The following is a 7,406-nucleotide window of genomic DNA, read 5'->3' on the forward strand; positions in this document are numbered from 1 at the left end:
ACCATAACAGGGATAGAATTATAAATTATTGTGGGAAGTGCAATAAACCAGACTAGAAAAAACAGAATGCTTTGGCTCACGTGCAGAGCATAGACTTAACTTTTATGTATGTGCATATGTGTGTAGGTCAGGAAAGGGGCTGAGAGAGCAGGGAGAGATCTTAAGGTATGGAAGAGATGGGAATAGGACATGTGATCAGAAATCCTAGAGATAGATGGAAATTGACCAAGTGGGGGAAGGGACCTGGGGGGAGAAAAATGGGGTAGAGAAACAAATTATCACAGAACATAATGTCACCTATACATGTAGATGATGTAACCAAGCCAATTGTGTACATGCCTTGAAAGTAAAACAGGTCAGCTCTGAAGCTGTGGCTAAAAGAAGCAAATGTCTAACCTATTGGAAAGACAACAGTCTCCCTTACTGCATACATGTGGCACATGGGCACTGAAACATTATCTGTAGATTCTGAAAAACCTTACCGAGAGGGACATAAATACAAAGCAAAAAATGAGCTCAACAACAACAACAAAAAAATGAGCTCAACTAAATTCTTTTTGTAAATTTACTTCATTGCTTTAATAATTAAAAATATATAATTTTAAAGATCCTAATATTTTTTGTTTAAATGCAGACATGTATGCTTAAACATATATATATATATATATACACATACATATATATGTGTGTGTATATGTATATATTAAATTCTCTCTCTCTAGAAATAGCCACCCTCCTCTCCCTCTCCATTCCTCTGCCCCCGGCCCCACCTCCATATACTTAACTGCAAGGGAGATGCTTCAAGACTCCCATGGATGTCTGCAATCCTCAGTGGTACCAAACCCCTTAAACAGTTATCTCACTCTGTATACATAATCAAGTTTAGCTCACCTTATACATTAGTGATTAGTCACTGTAAGTGATTAACAGGCATATCCACTAATGAAATAGAGTAGGCTTTCTAAGACTATGTTATAACCGCAGTTGTGAGGGTATAGACCACTGGCTCTACTCACCATTTCTGTGTCACCTGCTGACAACTAAGTCCTCATAATCAGGTATATGTGTGAACACACAAGTCAGAATATGTGAATGTTTAATATATATTAATTCTAAATTCTCATTTAGGAGTGAACACAGCAGGCCTGTGTCTGTGCACATGCGTATTCTTCACAGAGTTGCCATTTAGAAGTGGCTTCTCCCGAAGGCCCACTTTTCTGTCTCCCAGCACAAGGTAAGTCCCCTCTCTCTGAGCTTATTGCTTATAGCTCTATAATAGATCTGCTCCTCCAGTGCTTTCTCAATGACAGCCTTTGTCCACACAAATCTTCCTCTCTGGTGATAACCAATGTGTCCTGGATTGTGTCTGCAGTCTCCAAGGCTTCTGGAACCCGCTGCTCAGTAGATGAAGATGGGTTTGGATCTTTCTGGTAAGTGAGAAGTGGTGTCTGCCAGTTCTTGAACTCCCTTTTCAAAGGGGTGATTTGTGAACACATCTCCATCGGTGGAGTGCTAGGATCCATGTAGAAGCGGGCACACTTATCCTTTATCTTTATGCAGTACAAATTTCAATTCATTTCCAGGCAAGTTGGTTGAACACACAACTCCCCCCTAGGGCAGGAGTCTGGGACGGGGGTATGGCATCACTGAGTCAACTCAGAGGTAAAGTCAGTCTGTTGCCCACATGCGCTGAGAATGCTGGCAGACAGCCAGAGAGCAGGTCTCAATTAAGCAGATTAGGCCAAAGAAAGCACATATGAGAGCCAGGCACCTCACCCAAATTCCAGGGCAGTTTCTCAATACACCCTGTCCCCAGCACTAAGGAGAGACTGGACTGTGCAGATCCTCCAGCCAGCTCCAGAGCCTGCTGCTCAAATCTCAGATTTCCCCTGGCACCAGGCAGGAGGCCCGGAGGAGTGCTTCGTGTGTGTGTGTGTGTGTGTGTGTGTGTGTGTGTGTGCTCGCGCACACAGAAGTACAGTCCTCTGTGCACCCGGAAAATTCTTCCCATTTAGGGCAGCAGTTACTCTGTCTTGTTAGGACCATGGCATACAATGGTTTCTTTCTAAACAAACAGACGCAGAAAGCACTCAATAAGTCACTTGGAAGATACACAGGTCACATCCAATCAGTGGCCCCCAAGTGCAGACAAGCAGCCTTCTATGCTCGCTGGCTCTGGAAGAGATATCATCTATCCCTTTGCTCAGGCCCCGTAATTGCATCTCATTCCTGAATCCTGCTGAATAATGACCTCTCCTCCACCGGCTTGCAGAACGCTGCAGAGGAAACAGATCTGAGCTCACTGGCCCAGAAATTCTAACCAGATGATGGAAAAATGTTTTGTCAATGTAAGAGTTCTTTGGAGTTTTAAGAGCCCCCCTCATAATCTAATAAATAACGTTCTCAAAGCCCAGTCCCTCAGTGGGGCCAGCAAGACTGGTCACCAGTCTGCATTTATCATTTTGCCTGCACATCCTCAGACTCACTGCTTCTTTTTCTCAGGAGGGAATACAAGACTTTCCCCTCTTGAACAAAGCAGTCAATGACACAGTTGAAAGGAAAGAAATGCCTTGCAAATATTTACACACACACACACACACACACACACACACACACAGAGAGAGAGAGAGAGAGAGAGAGAGAGAGAGAGAGAGAGAGAGAGAGAGAGATTTTAGTAGTCTGTGATGGGCAGCTCTTGTGAGGCAGAGGGAGGTGGGCTGCTCTGCTCTGAGTTCACAGTGTTTGGGAGGACAGGGGATTTTCCCTCACAGCCAGCAGTGATTGGTCTCACATTTCAGAAGGCCATGATCCTGAGGGGACAGCACCAGGTTTGGGCACAGCACTGTTTTCCCACCAGACTTTCTGGCTGTGATGTCAGATGTCCGGTGCATCATCTGTACAGTTTGCTAGGGACAAAACTCAGTGCTGTAGAGAGACTCTCTTGTGCCATGGAAGGTGAATGGAAGCATCACCTGTCAATAAAATGCTTGTTGGCCTATTAGCTGAGACAGGAAATAGGGAGGTGGGAGTTCCGGTGCAGAGAGGCTTTCTGGGATAGAATCAGGTAGGAGGAGGTTCGACCTGAACTCTGAGGAAGATGACCCTGAGGAGAGGTAACTAGCCACGTGGCACAACCTAGAATAGAATAAATGGGATAATTGAGTTATGAGCTAGCGGGAACAAGCCAAAGCTTTTGGCCGAGGCATTTATTCATGAAATATTAAGTCTCAGAGTTGTTATGTTGGGAACTTGGCATGGATGGAAAAGCCCGAGGCTACACGGTACTTCTTAGTTATTTTTGATTCATTAATAAAAGCCCTTTCTTATAGTGTACCTATGGGGAAAAGCAGTAGGCCACTCACATAACAAAGTTATTTCTCTCTTGAGAATGACTGGGACTTTCAAGACAGCTCAGCAGCTAAGAGCACTGGCAGTTCTTGCCGGGGCCCAGGGGTTCATTCCCAGCCCCACTTGTAGGTTCACAACAGTCCTTAACTCCAGGGAAATCTGGTGCCCTCTTCTGGTGTTTGCAGGCACTGCACATAGAGAGTTCACACACTTGCAGAAAGAATACCCTACATCTAAAATGAAATTTAAAAATAGTTAAGTAAGAGTGGTTAATAGTAGTGGAAGATACAACCTTTTCTCTTTGCTTATTGTATTTTGGAGCACTCCGTATTTTATATCCAGTGTCTCTGAGCACAAATTTCAGGTTTGGCTTGTGTTATTACTTGTAACCCAAAGGGATACATCTCTTTTGGTATCACTTCTAAGGACTAGGTAAAGGCCTCTCCAGGCTCTGGGATACCAATAGCCAATTCTTCAGACAGCCCTTATTCTCACATCAAGAACAAGACCAGGGGCTCATGGTCCTGGGAAGTCATGTTTGTCTAATACTTGCTTTATGTAGAGATGGAACACAGGCATCCATTATATATGAAGTTGTTTTGTACGGTAAACTAAAAAATGGTTAAGAGTCCTCTCAGTATCTGCAGAAGACTTTCCTCAGGATGTCCTACAAACATCAGAGAGTGACATCTGTCCTCCAGGAAGGCACAGTGCACCACTTCCGCACACCCTCTCTTCAGCTCCTCCCTACATTATTTATAAAGCTGAGAGTAACTAAGTAAATAGTTGTTGTGTTACATTGTTTCCAGATCAAAGACAAGGAAAAAAAAAGTCTGAACATATTTGTGACAGATGCAGTCCCTTTGCAAATATTTGTATGTGTGGTTGGTTGAGTCCACTGATGTGGGGCTCCGCTGATAGGGCTGACTGCAATCCAATCTTTGCTTTGGTCAAAGCCTGCCAGATGTTTCTACCACTTGATTCTCTCTGCATGAAGTGAATATGGGAGAAAGGGCATGAGGCCACAATCGGCACAGGAAGGAAGTTGTATGTGGAGACGGCACTGCAGAAGGTCAAGGTCATAGTAACGTGAGCCTCAGAAGGCTCTAGACAGATGACAAATGGGATAGCTCACTGTCCTGGAGGTTCATGTGGTCTCCGGGTAGAAAACTCATCTATTCCAAGTCAGGAGGTGAAATCCTGGTAGCAGTAACAGGAGAAAACCATGAAATTAGCAAAGTAGATGGGTCCAGGTACCCACCATGGACACGTCTCAGAAAAGTTCCTGAAGTTTGATGGAGTTCATGGGGTTGGGTTTCTTTTTCTTTCTCTGGGGGTTGATAAAACCCAGGACAGGTGGCCATTCTCAGTGGACCCTGATAGGGAAGGATTCAGTTCAGCTTGTGACACTGTCTTCATACATGAAGACCTGAGTTACAGGCAGAGGTACCACACAGCAAGGTCACTGACTTTTAGCTTCTGTGAGTAAAGTGTCCTCGTAGGAAGGAAGTTATTGGCAAAATTCCTTATAACTTTCCTTGATAGAAAAGAAATTGCATTCACTTTTCTGGGGAAAAAATACTGATTTGAAGAGGTGCTACCGAAAGGAGCCCTGTAAGAAGTAGATGCAGATTGAAACCCCAAGTGTTCTTGGTAATCCAGAGCAGCTGTCAGTGTGCTATAGAGAATCATCTCTTCCTGCGACTCAGCTATGACTTTCTCTCTCAGGTCACCTGGTGCTTCATTAAACATTCATGTGGGTTTCCATTCTCAAGACTGGGTCTTCCCACAATCCTTAACTCCAGTAATTCCATCTCTAAGATGTTTAGTCCACCCATTCCATTCTCCCGTCACAGGCTACCCAAAACTTTAATGTCTCTGAACAAAAACACGTCTCTATCCTTTTCCTTATGTAGATCCCTTACAGCTGAAATCTACCATTCTGCCCAGTTTTACTTGTTTGCTTGTGTATTTTATGTATCTAAACATCATATATATGTATATATAGGGATGCTTGTTTGCTTACTCATAAGCATTGGTTGCTGATTGAGTGGATAGTTCATTGTGTCTTGGGCAACAATTGTCTTCTACTTTTGAAAGGATGCTTACTTTCAGTTCCACCCTCCTTAAAAGAAAAACCTACATCCTTTAGACTGCAGTTTTTTAAAATTGTCTACATAGGAATATATTCAGAAATGCAGAGAACAAACACTAGAATTCATGTATTTGTTACATGTGCATAAAAAGAGACACCACATTTATACATATACATGCACATGTGCTGACACATGCATATCTTTATTCTATTTAGAAATAGGAACATGTGCGTACACATATATGTTTTTGTATCCTTCATATTAAAATTTTGTACATATTTTAGAACATATGTAAATATTCTTAATGATAGCATTTTATGTTGAATTAGCATATGACATGTTTGAGACATTTACAACCCTATTTTCTATAGTTTTAAGGGTTAAATATCTTAAAATCCTAAGTATTCAAAGAAAGAAAAATCTATGTTTAAATTCATGGCTATTTAGTAACAAATACATCATCATGCACACTGGTTAATTTTGAGAAACTATAAAGCAAAGAATTCATTACTCTGAAACAAATAAAAGGTAAGTTGTATTTGTATAATTACATTATACAAACTGTGGCTTCTAGTTATATTAATTGTGACATCTAGTTATTAATACACAATAATAAAACTAAAATACAATAAAACATTTTTACACTTTTTTGTTGTTGTTTTGTTTTTTTGAGACAGGGTTTCTCTGTGTAGCCCTGGCTGTCCTGGAACTCATTTTGTAGACCAGGCTGGCTCCCAACTCAGAAATCCGCCTGCCTCTGCCTCCCAAGTGCTGGGATTAAAGGCATGTGCCACCACTGCCCTGCATTTTTACACTTTTAATGAAGTAATTAAGCAAGAAAGGCCCATCCTACATGCAAAATGTTTGAGCAGTGGATGTCTACACATAACCAGATTATTTTATGACATTTCCTAGTGGAGCTTGATCAGCCTGGTCAGCCTTGTCAGCTGTGGTGGAGCAGTGCTGACAAGGATAGTCACTTAATGGCTTTTTTTCTTTGAGTCTTCAAATTGCTATCTAACTATAATTTTGTTTTTGATGTTTTTTTAATAAAGTAATTTACAATAATTCTCTTAACACAACCTGAATTGTCTCAGAGAAGAAGGAGAATATGGGATGGGTTGATGCAATATGATAAGAAACAACTCTCTAGGGGTCAGTAAAGTTTTCTAGACATTGGTGAAGTCCTCTCCCCCCCCCCACCTCCTTCCCATCTCCCATCCCCACTCTGCCCCCTACATTCCCCTTCCCTTTCGCGGCCCCATCCTCCCTTGTCCTCTCTCTCCTTTCTTTCCTCTTCTTCCTTTCCCTTTCTCTCTCTACCTCTTCCTTTCTCTACCCTTCCCCCCCCCCCCCCAGGATAGTCACCCATACTGCTGTTCAGATTCTCGGCGCTTCCCAGAAGCCTCGCTGGCATTGCAGCTAATCACCGGGCACAGGCCCCTCTGCTTGCAGATAAAGCTGTGTTTTAGTACTTATCCCTTGATAGCCAGTCAAGATTGCAGTTGTACCAGGAGCAAACTACAGCAGATGTCCAGATGTCAGTCCCTCTTTGCCTAGCTACTCCAGCCCGTAGGCTTACCTCAAACAAAACTGCCTGTGTCTCCTGGGTAGTTGGGAAGAGGAATATACGGTTAAGGGGAAGCTGGGCTCCAGTTGCCAAGCCTGAGCGGCAGCCTAGCCTCGGGAGGATAATCAACCAGCCTGCCTCCTTCTTGGGCTTGAAAGCCATCTTATAGAAAAGACAAACTAGGGCCATTCCTGTTTGTGATTCAATCTGTTTCTCAAGGATTGGGCTATGTACTACCTGTTAGCTTAACTACAAATGGTTTCTGTGTTGCCTGTTCCAGGAATGGCAATCACCCCTTTGTTTCAAAACGTTGTCATGGGACACCCGCCACAGGAACTTGAGACTTCTGGTGAGTGGAACACAGCTTCTGCTCCAGTCCAATCGCGCGGGAC

Source organism: Mus caroli, chromosome 13 (assembly GCF_900094665.2).
Source record: "Mus caroli chromosome 13, CAROLI_EIJ_v1.1, whole genome shotgun sequence".
In the NCBI taxonomy this organism is placed as follows: Eukaryota; Metazoa; Chordata; class Mammalia; order Rodentia; family Muridae; genus Mus; species Mus caroli.